The 17,851-nt window shown below is 43.5% G+C and overlaps 1 long non-coding RNA gene across 2 annotated transcripts in view; it reads right to left on the bottom strand.

The window, feature by feature from the left end:
* LOC134169621 (uncharacterized) overlaps positions 1-17,851 on the bottom strand; it is a 640,302-nt gene that overhangs the window by 60,556 nt on the left and 561,895 nt on the right. The window lies entirely within an intron of this gene.

Raw genomic sequence — 17,851 nt, 5'->3', positions numbered from 1 at the left:
GGGATATGGCTTGGGCAACTGACCCTGAGAAATCAGATACAAATGCAGATACTAGGATAAAGGAGAGGTGAAAACATTCATCTAAAAAAGCAACTAAAGCCCACCATGAAATATACACATGAAAAGCATTTTAATTTTCACATTCAGGCAGTAGCTTCTTCCTTATGTAAACAGGGGTTAATAAAAAACCCCTCAAACAACAGTTCATCCACATTTAACACCAACTTGATTTCTTGTGGATTTTTTTACTAGAATAATTTATTCCCGTTCAAAAATCTCCACATGGGAACCTATTTACTGCCAGAAGTTGGAAGAAGCTGTTCTTCAGCTTCTTCTCCAATGTAAATCCTTGGAGTAATGGAGCACTCTGAGAAAAGAAAACTCTGAGCTGAGATTTCACTCGGGAAAGGCTCCTGCCAGGCTGGCTGTCACCTACAGGTGCTGTGTTGAAAGGGAGATAAAGCTGAACAATAAACGGAGTACTTCCATGTTTCCAGACTCTCTTCTGCTGAGAGTGGAAGACTGGAGGTGCCCTATAGCACAGCGATGGAAAACTTGAGATATTTTCATTCCTTTAATTACAATTAAATCTAATAAATCTCAGGAAAACTCACCCACCACATACAGCAGGCAGTTATAGGCTCAAAATACGGATGTGATTTCTACAAAGGCTTGAATTCTGTTACACTCAGCTAAGCTGCAACACTTAATATTCTCCTCTGAATCTTGCTCTGGGCCATTTTAGATATGCAAACAGATGCAGAATGAGTCTTTCCACAGTTGAAATACCTCTCAAGAGCCTAATCACCTTCCAAACAGCTTTGCATTTTGTTTACTGAGTTTTATCGTCCCTGTTTCCCAAGTGCCTGCTTTTAAAATCTCTGCTGCTTCCTCTACTGTTGCTAATTTTACCAGTTTGGGCTATTTTAAGTTTTTTTCTGCCACCGTCTTTGAAATCTCCACTAATACCAAAACGTTCACATCATAAACCCACAGACATTCCCAAATCAGTAGTTCCTTACATCTTTTCCATTCTGCCATGTACACACCACTGGTTTCACCCTTCCTCCTCACCCGACCAGGACCCATTCCCATCTGCTGGGGTCTGAGGTGCAAGAAGAACTTCACTAAGTTATTCTGCAAGCCTTCTTTATCTCCAGGTTTCTGAGCGTGTAAGCAAGTCTTCCAGAGGAAAGAGGTTTTTCTGCCACAGACACTAAGGAAAATCAATTTATCTTTGTTCTTATCTACAAGGAAATACAAGCCAAATATTTCCATATACTGCTGTCAGTTCTCGCTGTCTGAATTAAACACTCCCATTTTTCTAGTAATTGCCGGACTTCAAATATTTTATTGCCAAATGGAAAGCTCCACTGTTTAAGAGAGGACTGGCCATGCAGTACTAGAGGGAATCATTGCTTTATCAACTGAACAAAAACAAGTGGAGAAAGAAATTCCCACTGTCAGGAGCACCAGCAGCAAAGACCTCATCCCCCAAAGGCCAAACTCAAACCATCTTCCTTAGTTTATAATTATTTTTCTCCCCTAAATTACAAGGACAGGAACAGGAAACAATCTGAAAAAGCACAAGGTGACAGAATGGGAGTTATAACCAGACCTGGCAACCAGGATTTGACCCTGACACAGGGCATGTTGGTGTCCTAGCCTCAGCCCCACCAGCACACCTTGCTCCCAGGATCCCTCAGTTCCCCTCTAAGGGCAGCCCCATCCCTATCATCCAAATGAGCAGTAGCATGGAGGACACAGTCAGGCTCTCCAAGGCCTGCGAACTCCATGCTATTCCAGCATTTGCCTCCAGAACAGGTCCACGTGTGTCTAAGGGAGGAACACTAACCTCAACACTGGCTTCACAAGAAGGAGAAGTTGACGGAGAAGGACAACCTAGGAGCAGACTCAACTTCCATCAGCCACCATAGCTGCTAGTACCGTAACCCATCAGATGTGCAAACCCCCCAAGCCGGGTATGAACTCACTAATCCAGAGCTCAGGCAATCAGTTGTACTGATGTAAATATGATTTAATCATAGCTGCTACTACTACCTTTGATTACTGGAGTTTCTGTTTTCATGATATTTACATAACTGTATTGGCCTGTTAAGCATTTGCACCCAAGCTGAATCATTCACTGGATAATCCACAGGCATTGACCAAGCTGCTCCACTTGGAGCTGACAGAGCACCAGGACTACCACTGTTTGCTACAGCTCTGCTTTCCCTCACAGCTGGGGTAGGAGCCAATAGCACCTCTCCCAGTGCGACACATACATTGCTTTGCATTTCCAAATGCACAAGTGTTTTCTGATCTCTGCGCTGTCGATTCTGAAATTGTTTTACACCCCAAAAATTCCATCATGTGCCAAAGTAAAGATCTGCAAACCGGCATCATTTAGGATGATACACATTTAATTTCATCAATAAAGCTGCTAGCACTTACTACAGCACCTTTCCTAGAAAACAATTTGGTGTCATCTAAACTGCATGTCTCCTGCCTGCAGCTTTCATACAGCACAGAGCTGGGGGAGATGGGGTCAAATCTGATCATAGGAAAGCTTAAACTCTGTCAAGGCAGTAGAGCTGCAGCTGCTCATGCTGAGCCTGAACCAGCACAGGCGGTGCTGGATCCATGCAGCTCCAGACAGGCTGCCCTGCGGAATAGAGCGAAGTCAGAAAGGTCTGAGGCAAATATCCAAGCCAGGAAGTTTTTTTGTCTGAGTGAATTAACATGCTGACAGCTCACGGGGCCTTCTGAGCTCACACTGTCAGCCTGCTTGCTGCCCTGTCTGAAGCTAGTAGTAAAGCTTGGATATAAGCCCTATTCGGACCTTTCATCTTTAAAACCTATAAGGTGCTCTCGCTTTCCATTTTCTCTAGATGCCTTGTTATCATTTCTAGCTGCTGTCCTCACAATAGGTGGTCTCCACATGGTGACAACATCAGGTTTCTGTTCCAGCTGATGATGTGGAGACTGCAAAACCTCATGCTCCGGGCTTGACATGGCAGCACAGACTTGGGCTGCAAAAAAGCCAGATACACACGCTCCAGCCCTGTGGAATCAACAGACCCTAAAAATCTCCTGCATCCAGGACCTACAAAGGAGACAGATCCTCTGTCAGCATCGTGTCCGGGTCCCAGGCTTGCCACATAAACAACACAGCAGGAAGACAGTAGGTCCACAGGACATGCAAACATACTTCAGCCTACTGGTACAGACATCAGGAGCTGTGAAGAGCTGAACTGCCTGGGCTACCAGTCCAACAGCAAATACTGCTACAGCTGACACAAAGCAGGGGAGAGGGTGGGGGGAAGCCCAGACCCTGATGTATGAATGAATAGCACCCAATGTACAAATGCATAATGAAATAGACCACAAAATCCATGCCACATATCCTCATGCCCTGCTAACTTACCCTCTTCCTTCTCTGGAGTAGCCATTTTACACAGTTTTCCTCTGGTGAACCCCTCCTTCCAGCATGATTTCATACCTTTCAGGCCCAGCTTGCGGTTAAATTTCTTTCCATAAATTCATTGGACTGCAGATTATTTTACAGTAAAACATTTCCTTTGCTAGTTAATGTCTCCCATGTGTTTGAGTATTTAAAGCAACTTTCAAGCATGCTTTGCTATCTCTCCCTAGCATGCACACCGAAGTCCCTACACAGGGTTTTCGGTGTGCAAAAGTCTAGCACGGAAAGAAGCTAAACAAAGAAATACTGTCAACAAAGAGGAGAAAAAAAGACAGAAGAGAAAAGCTGACAACAAGAAAAACTGACACTGGAAAATTGCCAGCCCTGTACAGTCAATCTTCGGGTTGGCAGGAGAAATGCCGTTAAGTGCAAAAAGAAGAGGATCTCTGATGACAGATGTATGCACAGGCTTAACACAGGGTTGATTAAAAAATAAACAACAATAAAAAAGCCACATTTCTCTCTACTTAGCGTTAGGAGCAATCTATTGCAATTCACAGACACAACTCTGCAGAAGTTTATAGCATGCCATTAAAGAGAGCTCTCTCCCAACCCCACGGATCAGAAGAAACACGTAAAACCACCCAGCCCAAAACACTTCATTTTCTTCAACTTAATCTTTTTTCCCTGCTCTCTGGGGTAAATCCTCCTCTTGGCACCAAACGTAAAGAAAACTTTCTGCAACACTGGGTCAAGCCTTGGCAATTTCAGCAGCTCTGGGCTGTGCCAGGGTGCAGCGATGCTCCTCCACCATAAACGTCCCATGGGGTGAATCACCTTCATCCTAGTTCTGTCCATATGGCAACTTTCCAGGGATGGATCCACTGGAACTGAAGAGTCCTAAGAGAGCACTCAAGCTCCTGCATCTCTGCCCAAGCAGACCAGGGGAAAAGCAGACCTTGTTCATTCTGCAACATAGCTGGTGTAAAAGTTCTTTATTTATCAGCATCAGTCCAGGAAGCTGTACTGTTAAAAACTTCCCTGCTGCAGAAAGGGGAACTGTTTTCCAACAGCTCATTCAAATATATTCCATTTCAGGGCCTTTTCTGAATGATTATGAAACTTAACCTTTTTTCCAGAATTACCTGTATTAACCAAGATCTTTAGCTGTTAAAAGCAATATGGACTTGTTAAATTATTTCAAGCAAATGGGACAGGAAAATTAAGCATTAAATGCTAGTTACATGAAAGTAGAAGTTGAAGGATGCAAATAGTCACCTCGTCAGATTTTTATTCTGAGTGCATCTGTCAGTATTCAAATATTGATGAAAACTGGCCCACTGCCACATTTTAGAAACAGGAATATGCAGCCAGATCTTTAAATGAGTTTAGATACTCAACTCCCATACATTTTGTCCACAGCTCCTAAATCACTGTGTGGTTTTGAAATGTTTATCATCCAGCTGAACAGTATCAGTTGTCTGAAAATCATAAACACAACTACCTGCCACAGTAAATTACCCATCCAGCACAGCTGGCTGGTAACAGGGTAACCCAGACACATGATTAAGTTGCCATGGATTAACAAGCAACTACATTTCACTAAGCTGACTGTACCAACGCTTTCAGCTCAATGCAAATTAAGAAAAATACGTTAGCATAAACCTATTGCACTGGGGTGCAGATACGTATTTGTCACAGGCAGAGGACACAAGCAATCGGTTATTGCGGCTCAGCAGAGCCACAGTAACTCTCCAGGACTTTACTTGGGAGCTCTGACAACTACATCAGTAGGGTCCAGAAACCAGAAATCTATGCCTGAGAGTGGGAAAACTCTTCCAGGAGATCAAGGAAAAGACACCACTCGTGCCTAGTGGTGAAGGACAGAAGAGAGATCAGTGATGCTCTTGCCATTTCGCAGCAGCTGAGAGCAGGAAGCTACTTCCCATCAAAACCCCTCAAACCCAGCCTGCATGGCAGTCAGTGGGAGCAGCTTCACAGCTGGATAGGGAAGGAGTCAATATCATACATTAAATAAACCAAAGCAGCCTGGTAACGATGTGCTAAAAAAACCTGATTAAGCACATTGCTTATGAAATGCTGAAGTCCTTGCCAAGTCTTACCAGAGTAGGATGCACATTCCTCCCCCTTCCCAGGCATCTAAATAGATACTGCAGATGACTTAAAATAAATAAATAATATGCAACATAAATGTTCATGTGGGAGGGAAAAAAAATAGCCCTACCGATTTCCCCGGTTTTCTCAAAAGTAGCTGGTGCTGGCCACTATGAGGGAAAGAAGGTCTTACACGGCATTGTAATGTTTTTGTTCTTCATCCACTATGTCAATATTACGTCTTCGATTCATTTATTGCAGTTGGTATAACAGCCTAGCTTCTGACCTCAGCAGAAAAAGGTGGTCACATCATTCTCACATCATTTTCTGCACAGACCTTTAGAAATGAGGGGCACAAGCCTTTCTAGAGACAATTCCCTGTCTTGCTTTGTTTTTCTCTTCATCTAAACCAAAAGACGTTCTTGACAAAACGTGCAGTTTTTGTCAACACAGAACTATAGTTAGAATTGGCTGAGTGACAAAAAATTGGGTTCCTCAAAAACTACACATATTTTAATGACTGCTCTGATTCTGCACAAGGATAGGAAGAGGCTGAAGGAGCCCAGTGCCCATCAGGGTGGGGAAGGTTACATGTGTGTCCCTAGCCTGAAAAGGAGGCACATACAGAGCTCCACAAAACCGTTTCTCCTAACAGGACATGGATTCAGAATTCAGTCCTATGCTTGGGTCACAACAACCCCATGCAATGCTACAGGCTTGGGGAAAAGTGGTTGGTCCAGTGGAAAAGGACCTGGAGATGTTGGCTGACAGCAGTTGAGCATGAGCCAGCTCATGCCCTGGTGGCCAAGAAGGTCAATGGTGTTCTGGCCTGTACAGGGGTACAGTCACTTGCCTGGCCCTGCTGGCCACACTACTGCTGATATAGGCCAGGATGCCATTGACTTTCTTGGCCATTTGAATCCCTGGACCTCCTTTTACCTCCCTCTTTTCCCTACAAGTCTCAAAATGTTTTCGAGCAGCTGTGACTGCACTAGTAATTCCAAAAGACAAAAGAAACGGCCAACTCAGTGCATTGGTAGAAGAGCCAACAACACATGTCCCAAGGGGGAAGCAAATCCCATTGCGTGTTGTTCAAGCGGTGCAGAGGCGAAGCCGAAGTTTTTATGTCAAACATCAGCTTGGAAGTAACTCCAAGTACAGTCCAGACAACACAGAATTAAAGAGAAAACAAAAGCCAACTAAACAAACAAAAAGCAATGACAACAACAACAAAACAAAACACAACGAAGAAAGCTCTTGTTTGGGGAAAGAGAGGGATTTTAAACCAAGAGGCAGGCAGTGTCCATAGTGGAAACATTCAAAACTGCCCAGAGACAAAACAAACAAAACCAATTCTTTGCTGGCATTTGGGACACTTTGATGCTACTTCCCCATGGTACTTAATTTAATATAAAACAAATCACCCCAGAGCAAGAAACAGAAAATTTGCTAGTAAACAAGACAGCTCTAATTATTTAGCAGTGGAATCGAGAATAATTAAGTCACAGTAACCAGAGAAGCTAAAAGCTAATTATACAAGTGAGCATCCAAAATATTTCAGTTATCTTTCGAAAAACAGAAAAACCAGGCTGTTTCAGTTCAAGAACAGAAAGTAGCCAGCACCTCTAAAGACAAGCCTTTGGGATCATGCATCTTTGCCTTTCCCAGTGGCTGTCTGGGATTTGGACTCCTTCCCCGGAGATGCTGGCAGGCCACTGCCTATCAGAGCAGCTGGTCTCCCTCCAGCCACATTGCTGGCAGCAGTGAGGGCTCTGCTCCCAATTCCCTGTCCTCCCTTTCTCCCTGGGATACTGCCAGGTCTGTCCCTCCACACCAGCAATTCTTTTTCCTGCCCAAATGCCCGCCCCACCACTCATATTTGGTCTAGGTTCAGATACCGAGTGCTCAGCATGCACAAGCTTCCCCAGCACAGGGCTTGATGAAGCAACAAGGGTTTTGGACTTCAGGGGCACAGGATGGAGTTGTTGGCACCACAGTACAGCCTTTAGGCAGGCACCTGGGAGGCTGGCAACTCATCTGCTTGGCAAAGAGCTTGGAGGCAGCATCATGTCATCATGCAATTTTAGCAGCTCAAGGGAGAGATTTGAAAAATGCCAGGAACATGTTAGATGCCAGGAAAGGTCGAGGCTGCTGCCTGTGGTCCAGGATAAAGCAGCCATTTCTCTTGATGCAGGGGAGTGTGGCACTCAGCAACATAAAAGCTCTCAAAGATATCAGAATCAAGGGCTGGCTTGAGGTTCAGCTTCATCTGGTACCTTTGTGTCTCATTACCCTGACACATGGCTAACGCTAAGCACCATGTGATCATGACACAACTGCAGGCAGAGCATCTAGGGTAATGCTTTGCTCTCACAGTGGAGCTGGGACCTACCTGTAAATCACTTGGGGTTAGGTGCCTGAACCTCAGCAAGGATTTGGGACTCAGTTCCTTGACTTCCTACTGTAACACAACACACATACACTGCCTCTTATTTCAATTTCTGCAGTAATCTCAACCCAATCAGCTAATGACATGGGTTTTGTCTTAACGTCACTCCTTGGACACGCTCAGAGCCACAGGTGGGAACAGTGGGGCTCTCAAACACAGGCACTCAGGGGCAAAGCTGCTGGTAACGAACACATCTGGCTCCAGATCTCCACCTCTTCCTGCATCCTGCTGATGAGCAAAGATCACAGCAGCTTTGCAGATGTTTTTGGGCATATGGGCCCTGTGCCAAATCCACATACTGACCTTTGAACAACAGCTGGTTTTCCATGACTGTTCTTAGAGCATCAGCCTCTGCTGAAACCATCAATCTCAGAAGTAATGATTCAGTCTCTGTTTCCCTTCAGACTCCATCATTACAAGGTCATCAAGCACAGCATGTTTTAAAACGCACATAAAGCAGCCATCAGAGTTCTTACGAATATCAAGCAGTTTCAGTATCTTTCTGCAATACTTCAATCTGGCTGCTGATTAACTCTCACTTTATATTTAAAATCCCCCTTGCCAAAAGAATGCATGGGGGTGTATGAAAGCTGAACGACATGACTATAATTATAGCCAAATGGATGTTGCATGGGTAAAGCAGGATGGCTGCAGAATCACCAAGGGGTGAAATTAAATACTTGAGACAAGTATTAAAAAGCAAATAAAGAATTAAGCCCCCAAATTATGAGGATTTTAGTTAAATGCTTTTCTAGTTCTTTAAATTTGCCTTTAGACTACCCTGTTCAGGTTTTTGCCAGTTACGAGAGTTGGAAACATGCCTAAAAATAATACCAAGTCCCTCACCCAATCCCATGAGTCAGAGAACATAGGCGTTAAGAAAGGGCAAGGTATCGTATGTTTCAAACTCACATATGGAAGTTAACAGCACAACTGTTTCACAGGGTCCCTGCACTGAAGGAAAGTTACCAAAGGTTATCACCATCTCCCCTCTGCTCCCTTCCACCAGTATCTGCATATTACAGTATCACACAGTATGCTGGAGATTGGAAGGGACCTCAAAAGATCATCTAGTCCAATCCCCCTGCCAGAGCAGGAACAAAAGCACAGGAATGTGTCCACTTTGAATGTCTCCAGGGAAGGAGACTCCACAACCTCCCTGGGCAGCCTGTTCTGCCAAAAAAGTTTCATCCTTAAAAATTCCCACTCTCTGCCAAAAACCATCCTTAATTCCCTCTCCTATTTTTAAACTCTTGCTCTTCCTGTCAAACCTCAAGGTTTTTCAACTCCCCTTGCATACACCAAGCAGAGTAGCCAAAATACCTGTCAATCTTCTGAATTTCAGCCCCTTTTTGAGCCAGTTTTAAACTGCCTTCACAACATGTAGCACAGAGAAGCCTGCTGATGTGGCAGATCCTATGTGCCTATTGCTTTTCAATAACATGCCAAGTACTCTCCCATCCTTGTTCCTCATCCCACTTCCACACAGGATTGGGACCACACCATGCAATGTGAAGCAAAGATGTGGCTCTGTACCTCTTGGATGCGCTTTTGATGCGTCCAGGGACTCCAGCCCTTCCCTTGGGCTTTTCCTTACATCTCACACCATTTTCACAGCTGCTTCCTCTCCTGAGCCCAGAAACCATTTCTATCCATAAGGCTCTGTGCAGATCATGGTAATTGTCAGTTCTCAGCAATTCAAGGGTCAGAGGCACTGCTGCTCTTAGGCTGGGTTGTTCATAGCTGCAATACATTGCTGCATTGAGCTTAATTTAGCTATCCACATTCCTGCTGAAAACTCACTTGTTCGAGGTGACTTACTTATTATTTGAGTTGTTAATTTTACAGTTCTACTAAGTGACTCTGAATGAATGCCATTAAAGCACATGGTAGTTTGGTTGATTGAATGATTGATTTTACACAGTTGTCTTTTTCCTGCACTCCTAAGTACTTTCATTTGTGATTAACAAACCTCACCATTTTGCTATTCCACTTCACAGCTCCCGGGCTCATTTCAAGCTTCTCTTTTTCACATGTTCTTTAGGGAGCAAAGATCCTGCTTAGCCATCTCTAAATAAAAAGCCAAAAGAAAAGAAGAAAAAAAGTAGCAATCCAAAAGACATCAAACTGTGCACACACTTTTAGGAGTTGAAGATGCAGGCTCTGACAGACCCTTTTTTCATCAAACTGAGAAGAGGTGGGGACAGTAACCACTGCTCCAGCTTCATCCCTTATCAGTCTGGAGTTTTGTATTTCTGTGCAGTATAAGCCAGGAGCAAATGAAGAAACAAACCACAAACCAAACCATCCTTGAGGTATAACATCCAAAACTGTTGGCTTCATTTTTAGTAAGGAGGCCATTTACTTTGGCAAATACTGCAAAATTGTTACTATGGAGCACCAAATATCCTAAGACATATATATATATATATTACCATGTATGATTTCAAGTATCTTGCTAAAACTCAATTCAACTAGGAGACAAGGTTCAAGAACAAACAAAAAAGTCATGTGTTTTGCTGACATATTGTTGCTAGAAACAAAAGATGAAGTAAAGTAAAACATACATGTCATTAGTAAAGTGTTTTTCAGAAATAAATATCCAAAAGCTTTTCTCATTCCATAAGAATTTGACATTTTGGATTCTGTCTTCCTGAAACGGGACAAAAAAATCATAACCTTGACATTCAGCATAACTCACTGCAATGTTCCATCTCCACTATTGCTTGGATTATTATTTCTAAATTCTCTCAATAGAAATAAAACAAATTCAATACCTACTGCATTTTTAAAGCAAAGTTACTTTGATCCAAAACAGGTATTGCACAAAACCAAGGCATGCCAAGTCCTGAGCCTGAGGCAGACAGAAGAGGCAGCGAGCTTTTGGCAAGATGAAAGTACAGCAGAGAAGGAGCACTTGCTTTTAAAGATCCTTAAAATAGAAGAGACACAAAGATAATATCCCATAAAGAAGTGGATGATTGGAGGGCTGCATAAACGCTTGTTTGGAGAGCACAGAAAGCAATCAGAAGTTTTAGATAAGTTAGAAAACTTTATACTGCTCACCCAAAAAATGGAGTATTGTTGAGAAAATTTCCCCTCAAGTCCTCAAAGAATTAAAGGGCACAAGGAGCTGTTGCTCTTGGACTAAGACACATAAGACAGTTTATATTGCTTTACAGTTATTTTAGGTGGAGGATAACAATGCGGGGAAACGGAAAACATTAAGCAGAAAGAAAAGCACAGGATGGCAGAAGTGGATTTTCAAAATGCTGTGTGTGGCACCAGCCTAAGTGGCCAAACCCCACAGCTGAAACCTTCCTTATCCCCTTGCAGATGTAAAGTAGTAACCGGGTTTGGTCCCAGGAGGGAAAACGGACACTAGGCAAAGATCCCACAGCTATAGACGTGAGGCTGGGTTTGTGGGGAGAGGTAGTATTGCCAGTGCTGAGCAGACGATACAGCTGCAGACAACAAGAAAGCCTTTGGGTGTCCAGCCCTACACTGGTTCCTTGGGATTAAGAGCCAGAAGCTAAAACCCACCCAGCCAGTTGGCTGGACCAACATCAGTGTAATGGAAGAAACACTGTAATTTGCACCCATGAGACTCACATAGTATTTATTAAGCCTCCCCTGAATCCAGAACACAAACTTGGCACAGCACTCGGAGGGACAAGGCATTGCACAACACACATTTCAGCCACCTGGGTACTCCCTGGGGCTTTGCAGCCCTCAGTTAATCACTAGGAGGATATACAGGTCATGTACAGGGGCAGCTAAGAATCAAACACATGACCTGCAGGAGCTGCCTGCTTAGCCAGGAGGGAATATTGAGCAGGGAAAAGGATTCAGGCATTTGTGGAGCGCACGGAGCCAACTGCTTCATTTGGGATATGCAGATCTGAGCCAACTTCTTGTATAATGGAGCAAACACGTTTCTTTAAAACATGGGGAGAGGGATCAGTGGTGTGTTACAGCAGAGGAGAGAGAGGGGCAGATCTGCCTTCATCTAATAGCTCAGCAATTTGGGTTCCATTTTCTCGTCTCCACTGCTGGACTCAAATACCTTTCATTTCCCAAAAGACAGCCCTAGCTGCCAGCCTGTAGGATGTGCTGAAGCTATTCCACTTTGTACAGGATAACTAAAGATTTGTTGTGCCATTCAGAGAGAATTTATCATCATCATCATCATCTGGCCCCTCTTCAGAGCATTCACCCAGGAAAAGGAAGCCATGGGGTCCCAATCCATGCTTCAGTGATTATTTAAGTACACCAAACCTCATTAGATAAGGTAAAAATCAACAAATATTCACCAGGGGATGGACTAGAGAGGAGTAAGGAAATCAAACTATTAATTCAATGGGCAAGAGGAGGATTTCCGAGCAAAGCATGAAGTCTTCTAGGGAAGAAAAAGCAGCAACACTGATGAAGAGGAAGAAAGGAGAGGCAGGAGATGCAATAGATTCTAAGATTCAAATAGGAAAGAGTTTTGAAGATAAATAAAAGGAAGAATAAGGAGTCTGAGTGTGTTGGCGTGGAAAATATAAGTAGAGACGTGACAAGGTGAGCCAGAGTGAAAAGCCCCTTGGCAGCTCCACTGAGCAGGACAGGGAGATTGACATGCTGTGTGTTTCTGAGAAGGGGTCGCTGTCATCCAGACATAAAGGAAGAGCAGGATGCACAGATATGGGCAGAAAAAACAGAAGTTTTGGAAAACAGTACCTTTTACATGGACAAACATGAAATGGAAACAGAAAGAACACAAAGTTACAAAGCACAGATAAAGGAGAAATTCCTGGACACTCTGGACACTGCAGTGGGATAGTGGGATGCTATCACCTCCTCCCTCATCCGGCATCAAGCCCAAAATGCACAGCGACACCACTGCGTATCTTCTGACCCAGAACAGCTTCAGAAACAGTTAAATGTGTTAATTTTATGACAGTGTTAAGACAGCAAACAACAGGCTATAGATGGGATTAGGCTGATCCAGTTTATCCAGGTCCTCACACCTGATGTTTTGAAGGCAAGCTTGCTTTCCTGGTAAACTGTTTTAAAACCTCTTTTTGTCTGATTCTGACAGAATCCTCTTCTCCTATCTTCTAATTATACTCTTTACCCCAGAAAGACACCACACAAGTACAGTCCTACTAGTAAGGCGTAATATTATACATAATAATATACAGTATTGAACTGCTCCATCACAGTAATTACCACAACAATAGTGCTTGATCTGGTTGAACAAAATCTATGTACATTCACCAGGAACAGAAGTTACAGCTGCTAGAAGTCAGAAGCATAAAAGCAGCATTAGAGGAAAAAAAAAATGCAGATTTGTGAAGGAGGGAGGAAAATAAATCTATTGTTGCAGATTTACCCATGTACCAATCTATTTTATCCTCTAAGCAGAAACAGGTTCTTGTTTGGTGACTGACACATATTTGAGTCACAGCTGAGGGAATAGAATAATACCCTCCTGCTGTCATATTGTTCTCCAGCTGATTGTCCTCTTGATCTGTAGTGCTCACAAGCACAACAGGGAGTACACGAAGAAAGAAAAAGGAAGAGGGGGTTGGACAAACGGGAGAAACATGTTAGATAGAACAGTAAAAAAATGCACAGAATGGCCTAATCAGCAGAGTGTAAATCAGGGTGTTTGCAGGAAGGGAAAAAAAAAGAAGAAGAAGAAAAGATTATTGGGTGAGACCCTTCTTATACAAAACCAGTATGAAATTAAACCTTATATATAATATAGCTAAACAGCTAAACAGCTCTGACAATCTTGGTCTCTAAGGGTGCTGTTCTCTACCACAAGCCAACAATTCTGTTGACATTTTTAAGCATTAGTCCACCTTTATAACGCTTCTAAGTGGACCTGTAAAGATCATCACACACAGGCACTCTCCCAGTAGCCCCATGCATGTGAACACGAGATCAAGCAGTTCTCACTCAAAACAAGTAGGTTTGGGGTTGGCTTTTTCCTTCCTCCATCAAGTATTTCTATAGACTTGCTCAGGCTGACCTTCCCATTACATGCATACAGAAATATTCATACAACTGACAGTTGAAAGACATGTCCATGCAGGTCCTGTGGAAGGAGAGCTCCAGCTCAGCCCAGAGCAGGAGATGCTCGGAACTCCCTGTGTGTCCTGCAACTGTCACTGCAAGACAGTGAAGGGATGAGGGTGCAGCATGTTCCTAGAGCTACACTCTGATGACATTTTGAACCTTCCTGTAGCCGCTGTAAATCAAGAGCCCTAATACCACCACAGCCCTTCTGGCAGTCACATGATATCATCTTAACATGAGAAAGCACCTAAATGCTCACAGACTAGTTGAGAACCACGGGCCTGCTAGAGGCTGAGTATCAAAATGAGAGCGTATCTACTGAAGTGAGACAGCTCCTACACTGAAGAGCTCTCCATTTAAATTTGTACAATAAATCAAAGTGTAACAAATGCAAAAACAAAAACCAAACCAAACCAAAACAACAAAAAAACACAACTTAAGCTAAGTTTTCCAAGTGTGGTCAAGCTCTTAACCCTGCTGGATGGACAGTCCTGCCATGCTCCCACCACCAGGAGTTCACAGCTGCCCCAGCATGAGGGTGTGCATTGTAACTGCCTTCATCCTCAAAGCAAGCGATGCCTATAAGCTATGTTTTTGCAGTTTAGTTGTTTGTACAAATGAAAATGGAAATGCCTGGGATCCCACCTGTGGACCCAGTCACATGGAGCTTTGTCTGAGCCCAAGTTCAGGCTCGTCCTCAAGGCTGCACTGCAGCCCAGTGCCCCGCATCCTCATTGCTGTCATACCCAGAAACACCCCAAAATGTCAAAACCAGCTGAGTTAAAAGAAATTAAATGTAAAATTCATGTTATCCATAACAGACTGGGGCTGCTTGGACAAAAGTTTGGCTAAATTACAATGTTTCAGTTCACCCATGTCTCTTTAATGAGGAGGACTCATTAATATATACAGTCAAACTCAGGTTTCCCTACCTTGTAGCACATCCCAATCTTACACTGATCCATTACATGCTGCACAGACACTCATTAAGTATGACATAGATTTGTTACACTGCTGAGCTGGCTGTAAATTGAACTTGTCATAGTGAAGTGCATGTTTTCCAGTTCTTCATCTCTTTGGCTCCTGTTGCTATAGTGACCATCAGAAATCAGAGCAAAAAAGGCCAAGAGAAAGAAGATCCCTTCTCTGTTTAAATAGTACCTTCCATCTATAACATCAGCAGTATTCTTCTGTTTCAGCTTTACTTGTTAGGATAACTACACAAAAGAACTCAACTCTTCCAGATTTCAGGGTCTCATCCGTATCTGCTGAAGTCAAAAGGCAGTCTTTTCAATGGCTTCAAGGAGCTCTAGATCAGGCCTACACTGCCTCAAAGATGAATTCAATACAGATTTGCAGGACTTCACAGTTCATGTTAGCTTAAAATCCCCACTATACATATATGCTGATGTCCTGCTTAGAACAGTGACCGACGTTATGAGCAGAGCGGGACATATATACACACATTCATCAGTCTTGTGAATAAAGCCAGTGCTGAAGCTCACTTGTTAACACATGCCCATTTCATCTCCTGGCTTTAGGTACCACTTCTTTGCTTAAAATATAGAATAAGTGCTCCTTAATGTTGGGCATTAGTGCTAAAAGACAAAAGCAAGCCAAGCTTTAAATGACAGGCTTTAAGATCTGTCTGACCAGAGACACAAGAATACTAAAACATACATTAACCACCTTAACACAGTATATGCATGAGACTGATGAACTCAACCTACTTAGCACTAGAAGAGTGCCAGGCTCTGGTTCAGGAGTCCGCTGTTACTGTTCAAAATGCGGAAGACACTAGAAACCGTATACTGCTTTCACTGAGAGGTAAACCTGAGGCAGCTTAAGCAAACTCAGTGCCAGTTAACTACAGGTGCACAATTCCTGAACATTTAACAGTGATAATTGCTCATTAGCAGTAATGCTGTATTAAACTTAAATACTGCTTGTACTCAGACTTCTCCTCTCTACCCAGTGGGGATCTGCGCCAATTACATACCCACTGCAAGCTACCACACTCAGCTAAGTCTTAGCTTATTTTACACATGCCGTTTCCACCTTTAGATACCCTGTCACATGAAAAACATGGCTAAATATGTTGATGAATTGTAACTAGAACTATCTTCAGTGGCACCCAAACAGCAGCATGTACCGTTCCTGGTAAATGAGCTTCTTCTAAGCTGCACATGAAGATGGGCTGTTCCTGTGCATGAGCTGGTACAGAACCTGCACTCCCACTGCTACTCAATGTGAGGCTGCAGCAAAGGGCAGGGAAGCCTAAATCCGAAAGCAGCAAGGACTGTGGCAAGAGACATCTGTATTGAATAAAAGATAACTATTGCACACATTAAATTAATAGCCTTGACTCCTGCTACTTCCTGGATCACTGGTACAAAGAAGCAGTTTTGCTCCTCTGTGTAAGAGCCAGAGTCAATCCTACAGGCAGGTCAAGATTTTTCAGAGTGCAAACCCTGAAGACAGGAGTTCCAAGGACACAGTTTGCATGCATTCACAGCTATATTTGTATCTCTCCATGAAGACCCACTTTCCTGTAGTAAGAAAAAGCCCCCTGGTGTAATTGCTAGCAAACACAGTGCTGGCAGCAGTGCAATCGGGGCCATTAGCAGGAGCACAGCACCCACAGCAGCATGGCAGGGCAGCTGCAATGTCATTCTGAAAACAGTGATTAACAACAGCATTAGACAGAAGAAATTTGGCCAAATGCTGCTAATGCATCATAACTAAACAAAAGAAAAACCCTCCCCACTCAGCAGGCAGCTGCTGGCTGCTGACAAGAAGCTTAACAAGAAAAGCAGTCTCATGGACACTGCTGATGGATGATGACCCACCAGCACAGCTCTCCGCTGGGCAGCCAGGAGCACCAGCCCCAGCCAGGGAGGGAAAACCTTCAGCTTGAGGGATGAAGCACCCCTCAGCTCCAGCAAGGGGTCTCACAGGTTGATGGAAATATTTTCAAACAGACATCAAGAAGGCAACTTGCAGGGGACCAAATGCAACTCACATCTATGAGACCTCCAACAGCTCTGGCATGGGATTTGGACAGCACTACTTTTCTGTAACAGCAGTCAGAGAAACAAATTCTAACCAGCTCCAACAGACTGTGCCCCAGTAGTGCTGGACTGTAAGGAAGCCCAGGGCTGTGCTTTTCTGCAGATAATTTCAAAGTTATTTATGTGCCTGAGGAACATAGCTTCTATTTTCAAAAATAAGTGAAGCAGGATCCAAGAGTCTTAACTCTGATATAGCTAGACTTGGTCTAGCTTTATAACCACTAACGTCTATCAGTTTTGATTAGAAAGATGTGGCTTGTAATCACATAAAAGTGAAGCTATAGTAGACCTCTAGCATGAACTTCCAACTACATAAAAGCGCTCTCCCTATTATAGCTTGTGCCTATTCAGAGAACCTGCACCTCTTGGACAAACCTTTATAGCAGCATAACTGGTCAAAGCATAAGTGCTTTGAAAGGTCACCCAGCAAGGCCTCTATAAACAGGCAAAGTCATCAGGATGATGTTCGAAAGTGGAACTCAAAGTTACATTAGCACCCTCTGCAGCTGGGCAACTTGTGTACAGATTCCTCTTCATACTTTAAATAAAAGGTAGTAGAGTTACCTTTTGGCCTATACATCAACCATGTGCTTCTGAAAACTTGACACTACACACTGCTCATTGTAGCAACAGCTCAGACTTCTACCCCAGAGGTTCCCACACTCACGCTGCTGATGCTCCAGCCCAGAACATAACTGCAGACAGAAACATTTCTGGTCATGT

This window comes from Pezoporus occidentalis, unplaced genomic scaffold (assembly GCF_034315485.1).
Source record: "Pezoporus occidentalis ecotype Australia unplaced genomic scaffold, CSIRO_AGI_Poc_V1 ctg35, whole genome shotgun sequence".
Taxonomy (NCBI): domain Eukaryota; kingdom Metazoa; phylum Chordata; class Aves; order Psittaciformes; family Psittacidae; genus Pezoporus; species Pezoporus occidentalis.
This window is presented reverse-complemented; position numbering and strand designations above follow the sequence as displayed.